Raw genomic sequence first — 24711 nt, 5'->3', positions numbered from 1 at the left:
GCCAATAGAGGGCAGCATGGGCCAGCTAATTGTGCCATTTCTTTGTCTACCTAGTTTACTGTGTAACAATGTCACTGGTCCCTCTGTGGTACATGTTTATTCATATCTGTTTGTCTTTATATTACAGATACCACACCCATCCAATCACACCCATCCAATCACACCCATCCAATTACCATTGCATGTATATTCACTACCCTGGAATCAATAAAGTAGTTAAACTCGAACAGCCTGTGGAAACCCATTCTTCCTTGCACGTCCGTCGCCAACACCTTCTGACAGAGGACAGGAAAATCTAGCTGCAGCACGACCTGTATACTTTTGCACGCCGTGTTCCCAACAGATACTCTTTATAATCTACACAGAAAGCTGAATAAGTTCTGAGGAAGCTTTGACGCAGCAGTAGAGCGGCAGCGACATGATTATGATGAATTCAGAAGACAACTTAAGACGGTGGTGCAGCAGCAGGCCATTACTCTCCATAGATTCAGGCTGTCACTCTGATGATGAACACATCGGCCGCTCCATCTCAGGAGGAGATAGCACCTCTAAAACTCTGCTGTCTCATTCTCATCCAGTCACAGAGAGCTCATTATCATCCTGCTTAGTTCAGCGACACAGAGATGTCACCGCGGCCATCGAATCATAGAATGTAACAACGGGGATGACACGTAGTGCGATTTGCAACAAGCAATTTCACCAGTATTGGACACAGGAAAAGCAATGTGTTTCTTGGGCGATAAATGAAATGTGTTACATTTCCTGTTAAAAATACTTCCCTGAAACATCAAACTCTCATGCAGTGTCTTCGGAATGAAAAGCAGCAGCTGCCAGTCTCTAACAGGAACCAAGGCTTGTGAGCTGCAGTTAAACCTGCGACCATCACTGAGCTATCTTCATTACAAAATGTTATTTTTACTGTCATCAATTGGATTATACACTTTTACACGTTTGTACCAGCGTGCAGTCAGCATGGAATTTTAGTCATAAAGAAGTGATGGAATGATGGAATGAGTTTTATCTCAATAAAAGAAGGAATCAAATAATTGTCGGAATTAACCATTAATTAGATAGTCTCCATCATAGCATTGATTTTTAAACCTAATAATGATTAGGACTGATAATCCCCTGTGTAAGCACATTAATACGTTGGTACATTATAATTATAGTGATTAATAAAGAGGATTATCACATAATGTACTTGTGTTTTGCATTCTCATTATTATTGGCATAAATTACAGCTTTTTCCACCCTGTACTGCTTTCATGTGTGTGTATGATTTGTACAGAATGGGAACTAATGTTTCTCTGCAGACAGAAGTGCATTCAGTAGTTAGAGAGCTGTGATTACATTGAAATAAAGTAATTATTCATGAGGGCTATGGTGTATGTCCTCACACAGGGACTGTGCACAATATCAGGAAGCTGTTTCCAACTCCACTGATACAAAGAGTATCTACATTATAAAGGTGCCGCTGACTGAGTTTGCTGTTAACCAAATTATTATTGTAGCATTATTTAGAAACAGACACAGTCACTCTCTTTATTAAAATGAACAAAACAAAAAGCTCATGGTCTCTTTCTGACTTCTGAGTGTTGTCCCAAAAGTCCCAATGTCAAGAAGAAAGTCCGACCTATAGTAATAGTGCCAGGTATAATGACAACAAATTATTATTTTATAGTATAATAGTTTTAAATATGATAAGAAGGTAATTATATCAACAATAAAGTTGAAATACCAATTTGAAAATAAATCCTATATGTGGGAAATAAAGTTGAAATGTTGAGAATAAAGAATGAACTTTAGAAATAAATCAAACTACTAGACTTTGTGAGCGTACTAAAAAATGACTGTCATGAAATATTTGTGTAGGATCAATGAGGATGAAGGAAATCTTTCGCGTGTAAATTATGGATAATCTATGTATACATAGAGAATATATTTGTGCTGTCAATAAATAAAAATAAATATTTAGATAATCACACTAATATTCTTTGATTAACCAGGATTAATCAAACGTTTAAAATATTGGCATTTACTTGTATTTCGGGGAGTGCTTTTTACTTTATTGTGTAATTTCAGAATTATTGGCATGAAATCCATTATCTGTTCAGTGGTGACAATCTCCCCTCACTGTGCAACTTAAAGGAACTGATGCATGCTTCAGCAAAATGTCTCTCTGCCGTTTTTCTTTTTTTAAAGACACGCCTTTATTAAAAATACAGCCCACTGAGGCAGCGCTGGTTCTGAGCTCCAGTCAGTGAGATACACGCAGTTTTGGTAAATTCCTCCGCTCTCTTTGCCTTTTCAGTGACATGCAATTCATGGAAACATCTGCGCTGGAATAACGGCAAGACTTTTGGGTCAAATTTGAAATTGTGATTAATTTGCGTTATTTATTTATGTTACGCATTAGGGTTTCCAGAATAATTGCATGTTGTAATGCGTTAACGCTGACAGCCCGTTGAAAAACTACTTTTTTGGAACTCTACATTTCTTTTTTTTAAAGGCACCTTTTTAAAGGTTCATGCATACAGGTTATGGCCCTGATTTTGAATTATTTTCTTCCCAAATGCTTCCTCAGGTCAGTTTATAAATCTATTTTAAATACTACTTACTTATGATTAATGACCACTGTGTCTATGGAGAAGAAGCCAGTCAGAGGCAAGAGTTAGAAATAATGAACTTTTTGGAGCAAAGAAGGACCCATTAAAAGTAATCACCGAGCTTCAGTCGGCAGACTACAAAGTAACTCACAAAACAAGAAATCTGGGTGTAGTGATGGACTCAGACCTGAATTTTAACAGCCACATTACAACAGTTATTAGGTCTGCATATTACCACCTGAAGAACATATCAAGGATTAAAAAACTAATGTCGCAACAGGATTTAGAAAAACTTGTCCATGCTTTTATTTTCAGTAGAATCGACTGCTAGTGTATTCACAGGGCTCACTAAAAAATCTATCAGAAAGCTGCAGGTGATTCAGAACGCTGCTGCTCGAGTCCTCACTGACACTAGAAAAGTGGATCACATCAATCCGATCCTGAGATCATTACACTGGCTTCCAGTCTGCCAAAGAATGGATTTTAAAATACTATTGCTAGTTTTTAAATCACTAAATGGCTTAGGACCGAGGTATATAGACAACCTACTCAATCACTACGAAACATCCAGGAGTCTCAGGTCTTCTGGGTCGGGTCTGCTCTCTGTTCCGAGAATAACCACTAAACATAGAAAAGCAGCGTTTAGCTATTATGCCCCGACAATCTGGAACAAACTGCCCGAATCGTGCACGTCCGCTGAAACAATTCCTATTTTTAAATCCCGACTAAAAACGCACCTATTTGCCGCTGCTTTTAATTGAGCCTCCCATACTCACACTACAGTATGCCTTTTCAGTCATGTATTCTGTACCTGCTGCTGTGTTTATTATTTAATTTACTTCATAACCTCTGCTTATTATTCCTGTTTTTAAATGCCTTTTTAATAATGTATTTATGCTGTATTTGTTCTTAAATGTCTTTTGCTTTTAATCTGTAAAGCACTTTGAATCGCCACGTGCTGAAATGTGCTTTATAAATAAAATTGTCTTGCCTTGCCTTGAACGTCACACGATTAGAAACAACTAACTGAGCTCCATCCTATTGTTCACACTGAAACACAAGCTGAGGCAACACTCTCCTGCACTATGAATGTCCAGCAACTGATTATTACAGAGTCATGTCCCAGAAAAATCAAATCGACAAGAATGTATCCATTGTTTCATTCTCGCTTTAGGGTCCATTTTAGAATGTTTAAAATGTGAGAAGAACAGAACTAGGTCTCTCAGCTGTTCCTCTGTAGTCCCCCTCACTGTGCACTCAGAAGAACCTCTCGTCTGTAACATGGTGCCCTCTCTATGCTGCAATGTTAATGAGTTTTCACGGAGTGTGTGCACAGCCTATTTCTATCTTTAGATCCACACCTTAGAGGCCGCCGTCCGTTATCTCTGCTGGATCACACATCTGAACTGAGCTGAGATTAACACAAAGAGTCAGTGATAGGCTTGAAGGAGGATTTGAGAGCGGTGATTATTTGGTGATATATGTTGGAAAACAGCAGCAGCACTGCGGAAAGCAATCAGAATGTCAGAGGAAATAAAACAGTTGAAAGCAAATGATCGCGTATGTATTTGTGTAGCCATAAACCCTGGAAGTCACCCTGGATTGATTGTATTGGAATGTTTTCTGGCTTTATCTGTCTTTGCATCAGGACATCATGGAGAAGCAGTCCGAAAACATGAATGGATTTAATTAACTCTATCTATCAGGCATCAGTAATCACCCTCAGAACTACTTTATACACCAAGAACTTTGCGGTACTTAGTTCCCAGTACTTAGTCCCCCCGAACTCTTAAGCCCCTGGAATTGTCCTAGTAGATCGTGTTCACACCGGAATAAGTTCCTGAGGGAGGATTACGCAAATGAAGCCGCTGACGTCACTTCTTCTTCTGCTTTGGGTTTACTGGCAGGCCGCAAAACAACTTCACGGCGTATACTGCCACCCGAAGTCCCCGGCCGGAAGTCCCCGGAGTTGGGGACTGCCTTCAGAGTAAATCGCCAGAACGCCGACACCTCCTCATCTCCACCGCTCCCATGTTTTCTTTTGTGTTGCCATAAGTTATTCTCTCTCCGTTGGTGCGCTGGGCTAATGCTAATGCTAATAATGCTAATGCGAGAAACAAAAATGGCGGCTTCACAAAACTTTTCGGAGTTTTACGGGGCGTGGTTTGCAATTTGCCCAATTAGAAATTGTTAGTGTGGCCGACACACCCACGAACCATTTCCTCCCCAGGAAAGTAGACAATCTGGGGGTGAAAAGGTTTGTGCGAACTAGGTTCTAGTTCCAGACCTTTTTGGTTTAAAAGCAAAATCCCAAGAACCATCGGCCTAGTTCTTGGAAAAAGTACTCGTGTGAAAGCGCCTAATAAGTACTTTTCTTAAATTAAAGTGTTTCTGTTGCATGCAACTTCAAATGTCTACTCTACTACATATCAGGGGCAAATACAGTTGCAAGATAAGTTAAGATGGACCTTTATTAATCCCCGTGGGGAAATTCAGTAGTTTAACAGCAACAGGGTAAGATTGAAAACAGGACAGTTCAATACGTTTTTTCTGCTTTAACACAGACATCCTCGAAGTAGGTTTAAACTTATTCTGGTAAACCTGCAGTATAGAACAACAAGTCCTCCAACTCATACGACCAAATAGGCCGATTGTTCAGGCCCTTATTACGACCAAACATCTTGTTTGTTCAAGCGCTTAATACGTCCTATAACTACGTTTTAAAGTGTTCGCCCTCTAGTGCTCCCGTTGAATGCAAACGTTACAGATGGTTGTTTATTCACGAATAACCCTCTCTGTAAAATCCTAAATTGTAGGATAGTTTGGCCATTAAAACGCTTTTTGATTAGATTTCTAGCGAGAAGTGTATATTGTACTTTTAGAATCCACGTCCAGTCGATATGTAGGATCTATAGTTTGATAGATATTACAAAGATGATTTGAGGTATGCGGCAGCCTCCATGTAAAGTTACGGGTTGAAAACAGTATTTTCGGTCTCTACGTTTTCATAATAAAGCCAATGATCAAATGACTTAAAAGTGATATCTGCAGTACTCATCAACAAAAAACATCAGTTTATCCTTGTTAATTATACAACTTTTATTAGTTTAAGGCGAGACACGGCAGGCAAAAACATCGTTTTTCATTCACTGGTAAATTTTGAGATTTTGTGCTATTTTGATTCCATAAAATGTTTTCTTTCAGGCTTTTGGAAGGAAAACGTACAAAATACACATTTAAGTGTTTATTTTACTATAGTTTGTCTGTTTGCGTCTGTAGACATCTCCTGAATTCACCAAAAGTCAGCATTCTAACGAAACATAAAGTACCGCGACCGCTGTTTGCACCGTGTCATGAGAGATATCGTTGGAAAGCTCCGTCTCTCCTGCACAATCTCATCGGATCCAAATATGGTCATTTACTTTGTATCAGCAACCAATCGTGAAAGTACAAAGGGGTCTTAAAACAAGAAACGAAATCTCATTGGCTGGTGTCAATTTCTGACAACGTGATTCGTTCAGATGCCTCACGTGGTGTGCTTAAACACTTCCTGGTTAGCTTTCCGCTAGAAATTTAAATCTCAAAATGGCAAAAGAACAGCGGAAAAAAAACTTTCACAGAGAAGACGACAACAATTGTCACTTGCAGGTTATACAAAAAACAAATGACCCCGAACATGAAATACCTTCACGGAGTGCGTCGATGCGCAAGCTATCATCCAAATAACCAACCCACTCTCTTCAGTCTGCGTACAAATGACACGACTTTACACATTGGAAATGCGTGCAATAGATACGCAGAAGTCCAATTTTGCGTGCATATGATACGCTAACCATTCCCATTGAGATCTGATGCCGAGTTTTGCGGGCATATGATACGCCACGTTTTGTCCGTCGGGTCTTGGTAGACCGGAAGCTGTGTGGTTTATAACATGTTCTTACTCAATACCAATCCACGATTATTATTTTTATTTTAAATCGTATAATGTCGTACTTTTTTTGCCGTCTGTGAGGAAAAGAAATAGGGCTCAGAGCTTCAAAATAATGAAATCAGTATTTACTCAAAAATAACACACAATTATCCTTGTTTTTATTTATTCGTTTAATTCTATAATCTTGGGCTTTTTAGCCGTAAATAAAGTCACCGGAAACAGACGTAGACGGTAAACTGATTACCCAAGATCCTCAGCTTGAAGCTCGGGATGTTTTAGCCGTAATGTACGTTGGGATATGGTGTTAATGCGATATGATATCTGAAAAAGAAATCTGAGTTTAGGATGGCCGAAGACACTACACTACCCACAATCCACAGCTATCGTTTGGGACTACAGTCCCGTTGACAAACCCCGTGATTAATCTTCAAACTCTGGGATTGGATGTTGGAGTGGCAGTGCGCAAAGGTTATGCCGAGCGTCAAACTCTTTCAAATGGAACGAAACCACGGCAGGCTATTCAAAACTGGACTCGAACGCCCCCCCAGAACTACACATGGTGGCTATTGTGTTTTGCAACATGTTCTACTATGGCACGTCTCTACTGGGAATTGTAGTTTTAAAAGACGTTTTCGTTGTTCACAAAATTAGAAGTTGACATTATTAAACTGTGTGCAGCCCTGGAGGTTTAGGCGATAGGAAAAAAATTGGTGTGTACACATTTAAAACATGTAATTACTAAATGGGTGAAAATCGCTTGTATCCATAATGGGCAGCATTAATATATACCCACGTGACAGCTCATTGTTACTTTGTAATTCTACTCCACTACAATTCAGAGGTTAACCTGGTATTTTTACTCCACTACATTTATTTTAGATACTTTGCAGATTCTGATTAATGATGTGAAATATAAACAACCCTTAAAGCAGACTTTAGTTACACCTGAATAAAATTCAGGAAAGGTGATTGTCAAGTGCCAACAATCAGGAGAGATATTTGATAGTTGGTGCTTGAGAAGACTAAACATTTATCTGCAGATCTCTATAAAGTATATTCATTACTCGTTATTCTCTACTAATAGTTAATTAAAGACTGTATAATGGCTATTTTGCATATCCCTTTCAAGATTTCAAGATTTTCAAAGGTTTATTGACATATCATATACACAACTAGGGTGTAGTTATGCAATGAATGAAAAACTTGGGTCACAGGTTCCTCAACAGTGCATTACAAGACATCTATCAATATGTGTCTATACCTCCACCGTTAAACTGTCAAATTCTGCACATTTCTTGTACTATCTACATACATAAGATAGACCCTCCAGAAAAACGCGGGCTAAAATCCTTGATTATGCGATTAAACATGCGGGGTTTTATGTGGTGAAACTGCGGGAAGTTGCTAAATATGCGGGAAAAAATGATCGATTTTTTTTAAAATATTGGGCTGTCTTATTTATTCTCTCTCACACACAACCTGCCACTAACGTTAAACCCCTTTACTATTCAATTAAACACATTCAATGTTTATTTATTGTAAAAGCAATTGGGCTATTTTAATCTCACGCACACACACACACTTCTCCGCCTCATTCTGTTTTCATTTACTCGTTCGTTATCTGCAGCTTCAATCTTGTAGGCTACTCACCTCGTTTCTTGTAGCCCTCGAAAGGGTTTTGGAGGTTGATGCCTCGTGAACGTGAGTTGTTTGGCTTTCTTGTCCGCAGCAGCAGAAAGCATTTTCGAATGTTTGAATGAATCAAAGCGGGTCGTCACCGTCGATTTTCTCTTATGCTCCAACACACAGTTGCACGGGGTGCAGAATAGTTTCCCCCCACTTTTTGCCCGGTCTTTAGTAGAAATGTTCGTCGGTAAATGAGATGGATTAGATATTTTCATTTTGGTGTTTTCTCTATCGTGTGAGCTCCACACGTTCACTCTATACAGTGTTGTTTACATTCTGTGATGCGCGAGCTGATGACGTCACGTCAAGACGAGTTAACTTTTTTTTTTCTCAACTTTGTGTGGAAAAATGCGGGAATTATGCGGCCTTTTGATAAATATGCGGCCTTTTAGAAATCTGCGCCATTTTGCTGATTATGCGGTAAATTCTGCGATCGCAGAATCGCGTTTTTCTGGAGGGTCTAATAAGAGTATAATTAATGTGTATAATATCAGTTAAAATAAATGCTTCAACATAGTTAACATTGCAGGAAAGCAATATATTAGACGTTAAGTACTTTGTCAGGCTTAATATATCTATCTATAGATAGATACCTCCAAAGCTTTTTTTTTATTTAAAAGAAGACTTTAACCTAAATTATTCTTTAATGTGTTAATAAAGGTTAATTAGATTGTCTGTTTTGCACATCCTCATATTAATATCTTTGTACATCCTGCACTAAACTGTTTTATTCTCGAGATCACTTGCAGTATCTTCTTGATTTTTTATATTCTATATTTCTATCATTGACCTTCTATTTTTCCCCCTATGAGAGTATGTACTCTTAATATTTTTTTCATCAAATAACATTATTCACCAAAAATAACATTATTCAACAAAGATAATTCAATAACGTGCTTTAACCACTAGGCGGTGGACACAAGGTACACACAGCATACTAATAGTAACTTTGTATTATTAGTGTAGGACACTTATGTATTTGTATAACATCTTAAGCTGTGTAGTTGTATTTATGTTTTTACATAATTTTACAGGGTATTGCTATAATATTTCTCATATTTTACTTCTAACATTAATATCTGATTTATAAAACATCACAGACAGAAAGGTATATCCGTCATTTAATGGTATTGCAATTTTGATTCCATAGATGTGTCTCCCTTCACCCAAAACCCCTGACTATTCTTTCAACTCAGTATTTACATTCTTATATTCAAAGAAAATCAGCAATATCTTTAAAAACTACAAGTCCTTTTCTATCAGCTGTGCACCGTTATGGTGTAAATATAACTATCTACCAATTGGATCAAATATAAAATTCAGCCGAATTAAGGTTGATACTGCAAGGATACGTATTGTGTGAAAAGAAATGGAAGATGTTGTTTAATTGCTGATATATTTATGATCCACGTCACGTTTTCAGTTTTGGCGGCAGTTCTTCCTGTTTGTCTAGAAGTCTTCTCATCAGGGCTCTATAAATAAAGAACTACGGCAGTAATATGTAATGCAGCCGAACCGCGTATTACAATGCCGTTATGTGATGACTTCCAAAGAGAAAAGCAAGCACACTCGGAATAGAGAGGCGAAGTCCCTCCCCTTCCGGGAGCCTCCATGGGACCCCGGAAGCGGAAAATTATACATTGAATTCAATGGAGAGAGAAAACGTATCTTTTGATCCCGTTTGAATTGTGCCACGAATGACACATATGATGTTTGTCAATTTAAAAGAACATTTTGCAAGTCAAAAAAATTAAAATGTGTCATAAAACTGTGAAGTAACACATTTTTTTATGTTAAGCCGCTCAGTGAACTACATGTCTCTGGTCCCGCACAATACGCGTCACCAACACAAAGATGACCGTCACATTGGCACATTTCACCTCATTCTTTCAGAATGAGAATACAAGTATAAAACGAGGTGAAAATCACTACAAGTCTGGGCCCGTTGAGAGCTGTACATACACGAAAGGGGAGTTAGTCGGTTCTGTAAGAGCCAGCATGCGGGACCGGCTTTACAAGGTTTCGGTGAGTAACATGAGTGCAATGTTTAACGTTAATGTCAGTCAATAAGGAGGAGAATGAAAAAGAAGATGATGAACCACAGACCCGGCATATAATGACTGCAGTGTGCAGGGCTGTGTTAATTTATGTTACTGTTATCAATAGCATTAGTTGACTGAGAAAACCGTCAAGAAAAAAAGTTTAGCAATGTTACGAGTCGACTAGCATAATATGAACCACGGCTGTGATTGACAACCTGGACAGCCAGTCAGAAGCTAGAATGCCAACCTAGAGAGCCAATCAGAACCTAGAACGGGTGTACTGTATACGGGTGTGTATGCTGTGGATAACATTAGTGTTCACAAGAACAAGGTATACTCCCGTGTTTTGTTTTAGTTGCTCTTCAGATTGAAGCGGCCAGTTTTATATCGACTATATGTGTGATCTCCTTTTTACATCTCGTTGTGTCATTTGAGTTTATTTGCTGTGTGTAGATTCAAGGATTTTGGTTATATTGTCAATTTGTTTGGTTATCTAGGCACAGCTGTGTGTGACTCCCTCTGGTACACTGGTATGTGTTTTCCTAATGTAGAGAGCATTGATTAATTCATAAACTACACACTGAGTCTAGATCCTGACCAAATCCTTTTTTGTTGATCAAATGTTTTTCAAAAATGTAATACACATTTAAAAAAAAATACAATGTACAATCACAACCAATACAACACAAATTACAAAAACTTCAGAAAAAACAAACAATAACAACAATCAGACAAGAGGACAAAACAATGGAAAAATAAACCCTCCCACCCCCAGATCTGGACCATCCTTGTATTGCTCATTCAATCTATTATAGCATGTTAACAAACATGGTACTTACTTTATTTGTACAGATCTACATGGGAGAGGATGGCGCGATGCAGAGCGCTGTCTGTGGTTGTGCACGGGGGATGTACAAATGCAGCCACGCTGCAGCATTGGCAATATTTGCCATGTGGCAGATCAGCTCCACAGAAGTTGAGTGCCAGTGGAGGAAGCCTGGCACTTCAAAAGTAGTCCAGCCGGTGTCTCAACTCTACCAACCGCAAGAGGAGACATACAACCCACTGGCCAGAGACATCGCCACTGAGGAAGTAGACTGGTTTAGGTCTGCACTGAGGGGCGCAGCGTGGCATGGCATGGCTTTTGTCACCTGAGCCAGAGCTGCAGCCTCAACATCAGGCCATTTTCAACGTGCCGGAGCTGGTGAAGGAGCATGGGGGTCGGGGGCTTGAGGCAATTCTTGCCTCAATGCGACTGAGCAGAGACCATTAAGCTGCCATCCAGGCAGACAAATCCTCAGTGGCAGTTACACAGGCAGGGCAGGTTGACAGCCAGCAATTTTGGTGCTGTGCTGAGGTCGGGACTTTCATCCACTCCATGCGCGTCCCTCATGAAGAGGGTGCTTGGGGGGTACAATTTAGACGGAGTCATGGCTGTCAACTGGGGAGTTGTAAACGAGGTGTGTTTGGCCTTTTAAGTGTGACACATATGTAGTGATAAATGCTTCACCTGACCACTGTTCCTAAATAAAAAAAGTTTTCTGCATTGTCAGTCATTTTTTCCAAATAATTACCAATATTTCACAAATTCTTCATGTCAACTTAAGAGCACAGCTTTGTGTCAGCTTTGCTTGGTTCATCTTACTGGGGGGCAGCTACATGGATGTCGGTGCAGTCCACAATCATTTTGCAGTTGAAGGCAGAATGAATTTATTATTGACTCAGAATGAAGCACAACTTCATGTCATACAATACATTGACTTTATTTGTAATTGTGTAAAAAAATAAAGCATTTATTAGCAAGCAGGACCTGCAGGAACAGAGAACGGTGATGGATGGAGCTGGGAAGAGAGAAGAATAAAGAAAACAGATCAACTTTATTATCGGATATTAATTCAATTTCAAAACAAGTTGCCGCTCCTACAGTTTTCTAGTATGTAAAGATAATTTCACATGACCTATGCAAAATATCACACTCAATACATGTGTCTCTCTGGGGGGTGCATTGTGCCTTTGATGTATATAAATAATATACCATAACCAAATACTATTACGTACAGTGGAAATCAGGTTGCCAGAGCAGGTCAGTGTGCATGTTCCTCAGGGTCTCAGCAGTTACAGGTGAGGTAAAGACAATAAGAGAAAACGGTCAGTAACAACACTTTAAAGGAACAACACTGAATAATTATCTATTTTAATAATTTTCTCTCAGTAATCACTCAACTACTGTCTTTCCAACAAACAGCTTGACTCACCCTCACTGTCATCACAATGACACATGTCCAGAAGAATGTCATGCAAAGCTCCCTGCCTGCCTGCCTTCCTTCGACTCTCCCTGAACTGCTTCCTTAGCACCCGGTGGAGGGCGCAGTAGGCTACTCTTCAAATGTTTCACGAAATACTTACCATGATGACTACTCTTACTGTTTAACATTTTGGTGTACTTCATGTAATAAAATAATAACTTCATGGTAAGGCTACTAAAAATGACAAGGCTAAGTAATGTAATGCTAACTAACGTGCTCGCTACTCGTCGCTACTAGCTAGGTATGCACAACATGTACAGGACTGTCTCAGAAAATTAGAATATTGTGATAAAGTTCTTTATTTTCTGTAATGCAATTAAAAAAACAAAAATGTCATACATTCTGGATTCATTACAAATCAACTGAAATATTGCAAGCCTTTTATTATTTTAATATTGCTGATTATGGCATACAGCTTAAGAAAACTCAAAAATCCTATCTCAAAAAATTAGAATAGTTCCTCAGACCAAGTAAAAAAAAAAGATTTATAACAGCGACACACTATCAAACATTTGAAAATGTCCATTAATGCACTCAGTACTTGGTTGGGAATCCTTTTGCACGGATTACTGCATCAATGCGGCGTGGCATGGAGGCAATCAGCCTGTGGCATTGCTGAGGTGTTATGGATGCCCAGGATGCTTCAATAGCGGCCTTTAGCTCATTAGCATTGTTGGGTCTGGTGTCTTTCAGCTTCTTCTTCACAATACCCCACATATTCTCTATGGGGTTCAGGTCAGGGGAATTTGCAGGCCAATCGAGGACAGTAATGCCATGGTCAGTACACCAGTTACTGGTGGTTTTGGCACTGTGGGCAGGTGCCAGATCATGCTGGAAAATGAATTCCTCATCTCCATAGAGCTTTTCAGCAGACGGAAGCATGTAGTGCTCTAAAATCTCTTGGTACACAGCTGCATTTACTCTGGGCTTGATGAAACACAGTGGACCAACACCAGCAGCTGACATGGCTCCCCAAACCATCGCTGACTGTGGGAACTTCACACTGGATTTCAAGCAACTTGGATTTTGCTCCTCTCCAGCCTTTCTTCAGACTCTGGCGCCTTGACTTCCAAATGAAATACAAAACTTGCTTTCGTCTGAAAAGAGGACTTTGGACCACTGTGCAACTGTCCAGTGCTTCTTTTCCTTAGCCCAAGTCAGACGCCTCTTCCGTTGTCTTGAGTTCAGAAGTGGCTTGACCATGGGAATACGGCTATTGTAGCCCATTTCCCGGACACGTCTGTGAACAGTGACTTTTGATACCTGGACTCCAGCTTCAGTCCACTGTCTTTGAAGCTCCCCCAAATTCTGGAAGCGACTCTTCTTCACAATGCTGTTAAGGCTGTGGTCATCTCTCTTGGTTGTGCAGCGTTTCCTGCCACATTTCCCCCTTCCAACAGACTTTTTGTGGATGTGCTTTGAAACTGCACTCTGTGAACAGCTTGCTCTTTGAGAAATTTCTTTTTGTGTCTTACCCTCCTGATGGAGGGTGTCAATGACGGTCCTCTGGACAGCAGTCAGATCAGCAGTCTTCCCCATACTTGTGATTTAGTTTACTGAACCAAGCTGAGTGTTTTTCAAGGCTCAGGAAACCCTTGCAGGTGTTTCGAGTTAATTAGACGAGTCAAGTGATTCGTTGAACACCCTACTAGTATACTTTTTCATGATATTCTAATATTTAGAGATAGGATATTTGAGTTTTCTTAAGCTGTATGCCATAATCAGCAATATTAAAATAATAAAAGGCTTGCAATATTTCAGTTGATTTGTAATGAATCCAGAATGTATGACATTTTAGTTTTTTTAATTGCATTACAGAAAATAAAGAACTTTATCACAATATTCTAATTTTCTGAGACAGTCCTGTATATTACCTATGATATTACCTGATATGTCTGATCCAGCGACTCCTGGTCCTTTCATAAGACGGGAAGCGATAGAACGAGCAAGTGGTATGATCACTTTTGTGATTACAACATGGTACAAAAGCACACAGGCATCTTGTAAAAGTGAATTTATTGGAACAATCTCTTATATTTATTGTAGGGAATAAATCAGTTATGAAATCTTCTTTTTCGCTTTAATTACGAGTCGCAACCACTTGGAGCATTATCGCCTGTGACATCACATGCGCGACCCAGAATGGGATTTGGGATTTGTAGTCTTTGTAGTCGCATATTTTTCATAGTCTTATATTTCAACAGTTTTACGACAAAATGTGACTTTTTTGACATGGAAATGATTGTTTAAGATTGACAAACATCATATGTGTAGTTCGTGGCACAATTCAAACGGGATCAAAAGATACGTTTTCTCTCTCCATTGAATTCAATGTATAATTTTTCGCTTCCGGGGTCCCATGGACCGGAAGTAGATGGGCGTGACTTCGCCTCTCTATAAAGTGTTTTTTTCGCATTAACACCATATCCCAACATGCATTGCGGCTAAACAACCCAATCACAGAGCTTCTAGCTGAGGATCTTGGGTAGTCAGTTCAGTGGGTTTGTGTTGTGCATCGCGATGATGCTCGAAATGTCCCTTAGAGGCCTACGTCTGTTTCCGGTGACTTTATTTTGAAATTCAGTTCCTGAGAAACGGCTAAAAAGCCCGAGATTATAGAATCAAACGAATAAATAAAAACAAGGATAATTGTTTGTTATTATTGAGTAAATAACAGTGAGTTATTCAGAAAATAATAAGAAATTAGAAGAAAAATATTTTAAAAAATCCAGATTTCATAATTCTGAGGCTCCGAGCCCCATTTCTTTTACTCACAGACAGCAAAAAAAGTCAGACATTATACAATTTAAAATAAAAACAATAATTGTGGCTTGACATTGAGTAAGAACCGGTAAGAACATGTTTTTATGAACCACACAGCTTCCGGTCTACCAAGACCCGACGGACAAAACGTGGCGCATCAGATCTCAATGGGAATGGCTAGCGTATCTATTGCACGCATTTCCAATGTGTAAAGTCGTGTCATTTGTACGCAAACTGAAGAGAGTGGGTTGAAATAACAGGAGGGTTTAGCTAGCGCCTCACAGCAATCTTTAAAGGTCGTTTTCTCAAAATGAGTTTTTTCTCATACTCTGAGTTCAAAATGTCCACTTCAGTCGCACGTACATACACCAAACCTTCCAGTTATATTCCTATCATTATTATGAAGGCTTTTACAGAAGGGTTTGTTCATATCATTCATTTTATACCTAAACACATGGTGAAAATTGATATTTTAGGGCTGTTGACAGTATTTTCTGATTTATGGAGTGATATAAAGAGATATCCAAAATCACTTCTGTAAAAGCCTTAGATCAGAGGTGCCCAGTACGTCGACCGCGGTCGACCGCGGGGGCAATGTTGGTAGATCGCGAGTCATTCATAATAAAAAAAAATCCAGCTTGGCCTCCCTGCCACTTAATTCAGCAGTTTACTTGATTGACAGAAAAAGCGACCTATCGCTTTCCAGTCTGTTAACCCAGAATGCAAAGCGATAAAAAATCAGTCAAGTGCCGGGAAAACTCAAATTAAGTTAAAGAGACAAACAACAAAATGAGTGCGGGACTGAGCAAAAAGCTAAAGACATACCACTTCCACACAGAATGGGAGGAAGAATATTTGTTTGTGATGTCACATTCAAAGGTTATTTGCCTTATTTGTAAAGCAAGCGTTGCTCTGCCAAAGAAAGGTAACGTGGAGAGGCATTATCGGAGTGTTCACAATGACAGCGACTTCCCTCCGAGTAGCGAGTTGAGAAAGAGAAAGGTCATGTATTATTGCTACACAAACATTATCTTGCAGTCTTAGTGTCGCCAACTCGTTTCTAACATGCCAAAAGACAAACAAATGCGTCTATGGTCAGTGTATTTTTGATCTTTCCAATCGAGACGAGATCTCTCTCCCCCGTCTGTGTGCGAGGGGGCGGGGCAGTTTACACACACTCGGCTGCTACATGCAGAAACACAAGGCGGGGATGGCGGAGAGAAGCGCTCCAAGGTGTGGTTAAATGTTACCCGTCTCGATGTGGACAATGCTCCTTGCCAAGAGTGTTTAGCATTTAAGGGCGGTAACACGAGCAATTTGTCTAAACATTTAGCAAAAGTGCACCACATTCAGACGGAGGAATGCACCGGGTTCGACTGTCTTTCTAGTAGCTCTGTAGCCCCATCCACGAGTAACGTTTCCACGTCAGGTGTTATGTATGCTAGCAGCAACACACATAGTTAACTACATTATATACAAACATGGGTTAATGATTAGGTAAATGAGTTATTTATTTTGTTAAAGTTTCAGCTATTCTGTTTACAGTTCTGTCATCAGATTATCTAATATGATTTGTTAAAACATTGTTGTTTCTTTTGATGTGAAATGTTATTTATTTAATTTAAATAAAAAGCAATTTTAATTTTGTTCACAATTTGTTAAGTTAATTTAATAATACATGTATTTTGAATCAAGTATTCATCTTTATTGTCTTCATTGTTAGTTTCTACATGCCTAAAACAACCTCAAGCTAAATCTAAAAGTTGATGGCTAAATAAGAGCGTTTGAGAAATTGTGCAAGGCATACAGTAATAGTCTGAATAGTCAATGAATCGTTTCATTAATCGATATATTCGTCGATTATCAAATTAGTCGTTTGTTGCAGCCTTATTGTAGTTATCCCATGTATAAATAAAACGTGTTATTCAGCAACCCTTGCAATTTGGGATTTTATTTTTGATTGGTAGACCTCGGTGAGCTGGTCATTTCAAAAGTAGCTCACCAGCCAAAAAAGTGTGGGCACCCCTGCCTTAGATACTAATATGACTACAAAATGAAACAATAATTTTGAGCCTGGCTTTATCCAAAGTTCAGATTTCGGCTCCTGAAATGTGTTAAAATATGCGCATATTTCATGAGATATATTTAAACATGCTATTTCAGAAAACTTGTCATACAAAAAACAATTGCCCTATTGTAAGTAATTAAATGGAGAAATATCTAGCTGATATATTTAAGTTAAAAAAAGTACCCTATTCATCTGGTTTCGCCTTAAATTGTGGACAATGCTTTTGTGTTTTTCCCATAGGTTTTTCTCTTTCGATTCTGAGAGACACCTTTCTTTTTCCAGAGGTTTTGATAGGCTAAAACATCGCAGCAATGCATGTCAGAATATGGTGTTTATCCGATATGATATCGGAAAAACATTTTATTCCGAGTGTTCTTGCTTTTCTCTTTGGAAGTCATCACATAACGGTTCGGCTGCATTAAATATTACATATCTGCCGTAGATATTTATTTATAGAGCCCTGATCAGAAGACCTTTTGACAAACTGTAAGAAATGCCGCCAAAACTGAATACGTGACGTGGATCATAAATATATTAGCAATTAAACAACATCTTCCATTTATTTTCACACAATACGTCTCCTTGCAGTATCAACACTAATTCAGCTGACTTTTATAATTGATCCAATTGGTATATAGGTTATATTTACACAATAATGGTGCACAGCTGATAGAAAGAGATTTTTTTTGTAGTTTTAAAGATATTATTTACTACCTTTCCAACTCCTCATGCTGTTGACTGTTACAGGTTCATGGTACAATGCATAAGCTTCAAATCGAGAGACTGAAACTGTATTTTCCTTTACCGTTCTGTTTTAATTTCACAATAAAGTTAATAGTCATATTATGTTTGATATTATTATGTTTTATAAACTACACCACTGGTTTTTTAACCCGCGCCTCCTAGTGGTTAAAGCACGTCATTTAATTTTGTTGTTGAATAAGTTTTATTTGATGAAAACATTTAAATATTAAGAGTAGCCTACATATAAAATTGAAAATATCAAGAAGATACTGTATTGATCTCTACAATAGAACAGTTTAGTGCAGGACGTCCAAAGATAATAACAGGAGGATGTGCAAAAGAGACAAACTAATGCTAAGGCTTTATTTAAACATTAAAGTTTACTTTAAGTTAAGGTCTTCTTTTGAATAAGAAAAACAAAATCGGGGTTATCCACAGATAAATATGAAGTCTGACAACGTACTTAATGTCCAATATATTGCATGGTTTATTTTGGCACTTGACAATCACCTTCCGTGAAGTAAAAATTCTAGGTTAACTTCTGAATTGTAGTGGAGTAGAACAAAGTAGTATGCTGCTGTAACAAAAAGAGTTCCCAACTTGGGATCAATAAAGTATATATTATCTTATCTTATCTTAAGATGATCGATGGCTACTGCCATATTTGTAAAATTTGACCCGTCCAATTCCAGTTTTGGAAAGGCTGCCGTGGTTCTATATCGTATAAGGCTTCGCCCTCTAAGGCTATCGCTATTGGGTAATCCCTCCTGCACGTGTGCAGCACTGACAGATTTAATCCACGCCCACCTATGACGTGGGCCCCACCTCCGGGCTCACTTCCGTATAAATAGGAAGTAGGCCCTACTATCTACTCCCACTTTTCTTCAGCACTCCGTTGCAGAAGCATTGTCAGGCAAAAACAGTTCTGTTAAGAGCTACTTACCGTAACACAAGCATTCCTCCTAAAAAGCTTCTGTTTTCCGGTAAAATGGAGACTGGACAGGAAAGTCAAGGCTGTGTCAGGGATTGCCTCGTATGCGGAACGGGCTACATTATGAGTTTTGACAGGCACTCACAGTGTGAGTCCTGCCTGGGATTAGAGCATGCGAACGCTGCTCTCAATCCCGGGGTGTCTTGCTCGCATTGTGCCCGTCTCCCGCTGGCCCTCAGACAGCAGAGAGCGGACGCTCTCGCTGCTGCGGCCGCCGAGGACGATTGGCACGTCCAGGAGGAGTACTCCGGGGACAAAGCCCTTGATTTCCTGGATCCGAGTGGAGGGCACGAGTCGGACGACTACGTCCCCTCCATTCAGGGATCACCGGGTGATTCCCCCATCATCTCTCCCCTCCGGACGGAGGAGACAGGTATGGGGCCCGGTGCAGGGCCGGTGTACGTCCCAGTGATCCCTATCTCCGGCGCCACGGCGTTGCCATCGATCGGTGGGATCCTCCTAGAACTTCCGGAGATTATATCTAAGGCGGCCGCCTGGAGAAATCTCCCTGTTCCCCTAGCTCAGGAGAGCTCACCGCCGGATGATATGTCCGGGGTGTTCTCCCGGGTGCACAGGGTTAGGACTGACCCGATCTGGCCACGCTTCCCGGCCATATGGAAGTACCAGGAGGGGGCAGCGAGGGACCCTGGAGCAATGAAAGCTCCGATAGGGACATACGTGCCCCTCACGAGAGTGGAGGGATTCACGGACGTGAATTTCCCGACCGTGCCTCCTCTAGAGCCGAACCTCACGGCATTCTTTGGGGCTAGGCAGGCCAACACGGTTTCCGGACGGCAACCCATGTTGGCTGCCGCCAAAGATCGGTTTGTCGCCCGACAGACTGACCGCATGCATCAGTGTGCGTTCCAGGCGTCGGCGGCGGCAAACAATATAGCGTTGCTGTCAAATTCCATGGTGGAAATGTCAGAGCAGTCTAAAACCATGTCCTCAGTGGAGGCTGAGGAGATAGGTAAGGCGGCTAGTACTGCACTTACCCTGTGCGCAGCAGTCCCAGTCTCGCAGGCGCGGATTGCGACATGGGCGACACAGGTTCAACGGTACCTCTGGCTACAGCAGGGGAATATACCGGAGGGTGCAGGAAAGGAGCTGCTGGAGGCGCCAGTCAGTCCGGACGGACTGTTTGGGCCACAGTTCCACACCATGGTGGAGTCTATGAAATCTGCCGCGGAGCAGGCAGAAGACATAAGGCGTCACGCTAGCTGGCTTCAGGACAAACGTCCTCAGCAACAGCAGCGACAGCAACGACAGCACCCGCAGCCCCCGCAACAGTCTCAGCGAGGGCAGCGCGGGCAACGGCGAGAACAGCAACGGCGTCAGAATCGCCCTTCGGCAGCTGCAGGGGCTCCGTCCCAGGTCTCCGCTCCTCCGCCACAGAGACAGGATCTGCAGGCGTCGAGTCGGAGGGGAAAAAGGAACCCCCGCTCCTGGTCTGCTCCTCCGAGGGAACCTCAGAGGAAACAGAACCAAAGATGACTCTTTGGGGGGGTTATGTGGGAAGAGAGAATTTTGAATAAAAACGATTCAAATCTCAACAGTGTGTCTGTAGCAACTGTGTCTCACATGTCCCCCACACTAGTCAGGCCGGCTGCCATTAATCTATTGGTTAAAAGGCAGCGGGACTTGTTGCATATTCCATCTGTTTTTTCCTTTTCGGGTAAAAGACAGAAGGACTCGCCGTTTGAGCCAGCTGTTTCTAATCTGTCGGTTAGAAAACAGCAAGGCTCGCTGTATAAGCCTGCGGTATTTAACCAGTCGGTTATAAGACAACAGGGCTTGACATTTAAACCGGCTACTTCTATCCTTTCGGGTAACAAGCAGCGCAGTTTTTTCTCTGTTCCAGTTGTGCCTACACACAGTCGTATTAAGCCTAGCGCGGCTATTACGCACGAGGTGAATAGCACTGCACACACCTCCACGAGTTGGAGCATAAACCCGCCTCAGGGTCCTGTTGATGAGTCTTCTCCTAAACAGAGACAGGTTGAGAGCCGGTATGTGATGCAGCGTGTGGAGACCCCTTCAAAGCCCTTTAGGGCGGGGCCCCCCTTGGGTTGCTTCACGGGCAACGGCGGCAAGGGCTCTGGCATGGCTTGTCACCATGACTACCACAACACAACAAAAACAGGTACGCCCGCTCTCAGAGCGGAGGCGGCTATGTTTAATGGACGGATGGATGAGCAGGCTGATCAGCAGAGGGTACTCTCTGCAATTTGCCTTACCCCCCCCCCGCAGTTCGAGGGGATTCAGGAAACGCTCCTGTCATCCCAAGAACAGTGTCTTGCGCTCCAGTCAGAGCTGCGGAAACTCCTGTTAAAGAAAGCAATTTCCAGGGTTCCTCAGGGGAAAGAAAATCGGGGGTTTTTCTCCCGTTATTTTCTTATCCCGAAAAAGACCGGGGGGATGAGACCCATCCTAGATCTGTCAGCATTCAACAGGGTGATAATGAAAAGACCGTTTCATATGCTGACAATCAAACAGGTAATGGAGTGTGTTCACCAGGGAGATTGGTGCACCTCCATAGACCTGAAGGATGCTTACTTCCACATAACCATCATCCCAAAACACAGGAAATTCCTGCGTTTTTCATTCCAGGGAATAGCGTACCAGTTCAATCGACTACCGTTCGGATATTCTCTGGCTCCACGCACTTTTTCAAAGTGTGTAGAGACGGCGCTGGAGCCGCTACGCAGAAGAGGGATGAGAGTGTTATTTTATCTGGACGACCTGCTATTGCTGGCCCGCTCCAGAGAGGAAGCTGCTTTACAGACGGTACAACTTGTATCTCACCTGTCAAGCCTGGGTTTCATAATCAATTGGGAGAAGAGCTGTCCTCTTCCCTCCCAGGTTATCATATATCTGGGGGTGGAATTCAACTCAGCCCGCATGAGAGCACGACTCTCACAGCGGAGAGTGGAGGATCTGACAGCTCTCCTCGGGCGCGTCACACCCGGCAGGGTGGTGACAGCCCTCTCCGTGATGCAGCTGTTGGGCATGATGTCAGCTGGTCACGTGGTGATCCCCCTGGGTCTCCTTTACATGAGGAGACTTCAGAGATGGTTTATTCGCCTGCGCATCGACCCCGTGCGTCAGAAGAGACGCATGGTGTACATTCCTCTGTCCGTAGGTTTAGATCTGACCTACTGGAAAAATCCCCACGTCCTGTCAGTGGGGGTTCCCCTCGGCAGAGTGACGTCACACACCTCGGTGTTCACAGACGCATCGCTCTCAGGGTGGGGAGGAACATGCATGTCGCAGGCAGTGGGGGGACAGTGGCCGCCTCACATGTCCCTTCATATAAACGCGCTGGAATTACTCGCCATATGGAAAGTAATCCGGCACTTCGCCCCGTTGCTGTGGAATCATCATGTGTTGATTCGAACGGACAACAAGGCAGCAGCAGCATACATAAATCGTCAGGGAGGTGTACGATCAGCGCAGCTGCTGGACACAGCCAGGAGGCTGTTGTGCTGGGCGCGCACACACGTACTCTCTGTCAGAGCAGTATATATTCCCGGCGAGCTGAACAGAGGGGCAGACCTCATGTCCAGAGGAGGTCCTCGACAAGGGGACTAGAGCCTCCACCCCGAGCTGGTCTCCCAGGTATGGAGCAGGTTCGGAAGAGCGGAGGTAGATCTGTTCGCTGCACGCGGGAACGCGCAATGTGCTCTCTGGTTCTCCCTGAGAAGGCAGGATCACCCCCCTCTGGGGGTGGACGCGTTCGCACACAGACCTTGGCCCAAGGTGTTACTGTACGCTTTCCCACCAGTCCCTCTGATCCCTCGGTTCCTGGAACGAGTGCAGGAGGAGCGGCTGATAGCGGTCTTAATAGCCCCGGAGCGCACGGGAGCGTCCTGGTTCCCCTGCATACAGCGGATGCTGTCAGGGAGACCGTGGGAAATTCCGTGGCGGGGGGATGCTCTCTCCCAGGTGGAGGGAGCGATCCACAGTCACCCAATGTTAGGCCAACGTTTGTGGGCATGGCCCCTGAGCGGGAACACTTAGAGAGGCTTGGCCTCTCTCAAGATGTTGTGAGTACTATTCAGGGGTCTAGGGCCGCGTCCACCAGGGCGTCTTACACAGCCAAATGGACAGCGTTCCAGCGTTGGTGTGTAGGGAAAGGCTTGGACCCCGTTACGTGTCCCCTGCCTCACGTGCTGTCATTCCTCCAGCTGTTGCTGGACAGGAATTTGGCTTATAGCACGATAAAAACATATGCCGCTGCCATTTCTTCATGCCACGTAGGTTTTGAGATCAGCATGGTGTTCAGTCACCCTCTGACAAAACGTTTTCTACGAGGAGTACAGAGACTCAGACCGGTGTCACGCGCTTTAGCGCCTCAATGGGATTTGGCTTTAGTGCTGCGCGCACTGGGTAAAGCTCCTTTTGAACCATTAGATAGGTTCCCCTGAAGTTTTTGTCAGTCAAAGTAGCTCTGCTCTTAGCTCTGACATCAGCTAAAAGGGTGAGTGACTTGTCTGCTCTCTCGGTGGCTCCGTCGTGTCTCCAGATCCAAGGAGATGGCAGCTCAGCTGTATTACGCCCGAACCCGGCGTTTATGCCAAAGGTGATAACAAGCTCTTTTAGATCAAGAGTGATAACCTTGAAGGGCTTCTTTCCCCCTCCTCACATATCGGAGGAAGAAGCCACTTTTCATCTCCTCTGTCCCGTGCGCGCGCTGGCAGGCTATATTGCACGCACGGCTGCTTTACGCAAATCCCAGCGTCTGTTTGTACATTATAGAGAGCGCTCATTAGGGCAGCCTCTATCTACACAGCGCCTGTCACACTGGCTATGTGAGGCGGTGTCACAGGCGTATGTCTCCTCTGGGTTGGATCCCCCGGAGAACATTAAAGCGCACAGCACCAGGGGAGTTTCAACCTCTACGGCGTTGCACGGAGGAATGACAGTGGAAGACATTTGCACGGCTGCATCTTGGTCTTCACCCTGTTCTTTTATTCGTTTTTATTTGAGGGATGTCTCCCATTCCTCTCTGACACATTCAGTGCTGAATAGCCTGTCAGAATGAGTAATGTCGGGGTTTTTTAATTGCGTGCCCTCTCTCCGGCCGGTAGGCACTTAGAGAGCTGCCCTTTTTCCCCCTCTCTTGATCGTTTTATTTAAAGGAGACTCGGTTTCTATCTCTTATGAACGATAGGTAGCATAAGTAAGCCTACCCTCGTTCCCTTATGGAGAATATTCATTTTTTAAATGATATATTCCCTGGGAATGTGATGCTCCATTTTACGCAGGACGAAATGGACATGGGTTATTAACTGAGTAGGTGTGTTTTGTGCTTCTGGTAACGGACGGAACCAGTGGGGCGTAGACTACATCCTGCTTCGCCCTTAACCCAATAGCGATAGCCTTAGAGGGCGAAGCCTTATACGATATAGAACTGGGGTTACGTAATGTAACCCAGCTTCTATGAGTATAGGCGCAGCCCTCTAAGGGTCGGGCCCCACTGGCTCCGCGAATAGCTGAAGAAAAGCTGTTTGTGTGGGAGTAGATAGTAGGGCCTACTTCCTATTTATACGGAAGTGAGCCCGGAGGTGGGGC

The 24711-nt window shown here is 42.3% G+C and overlaps 1 protein-coding gene and 1 long non-coding RNA gene across 2 annotated transcripts in view; both read right to left on the bottom strand.

Annotated features, from left to right (window-relative positions):
- LOC307028837 (inactive dipeptidyl peptidase 10-like) overlaps nucleotides 1-24711 on the bottom strand; it is a 500108-nt gene that overhangs the window by 157903 nt on the left and 317494 nt on the right. The gene's annotated exons all lie outside the window — the stretch shown is intronic.
- On the bottom strand, nucleotides 12004-12853 carry LOC307028839. Its single transcript, XR_013805127.1, has 2 exons — nucleotides 12324-12853; nucleotides 12004-12106 (listed from the first exon to the last, which is right to left on the bottom strand). It is a non-coding gene; the product is annotated as an uncharacterized lncRNA (long non-coding RNA).

The sequence above is a fragment of the Notothenia rossii genome, assembly GCF_949606895.1.
Source record: "Notothenia rossii genome assembly, chromosome: 2".
NCBI classification, from domain to species: Eukaryota; Metazoa; Chordata; class Actinopteri; order Perciformes; family Nototheniidae; genus Notothenia; species Notothenia rossii.
The sequence above is the reverse complement of the archived record's forward strand: the minus strand, read 5'-3'. Positions and strand labels throughout refer to the sequence as shown.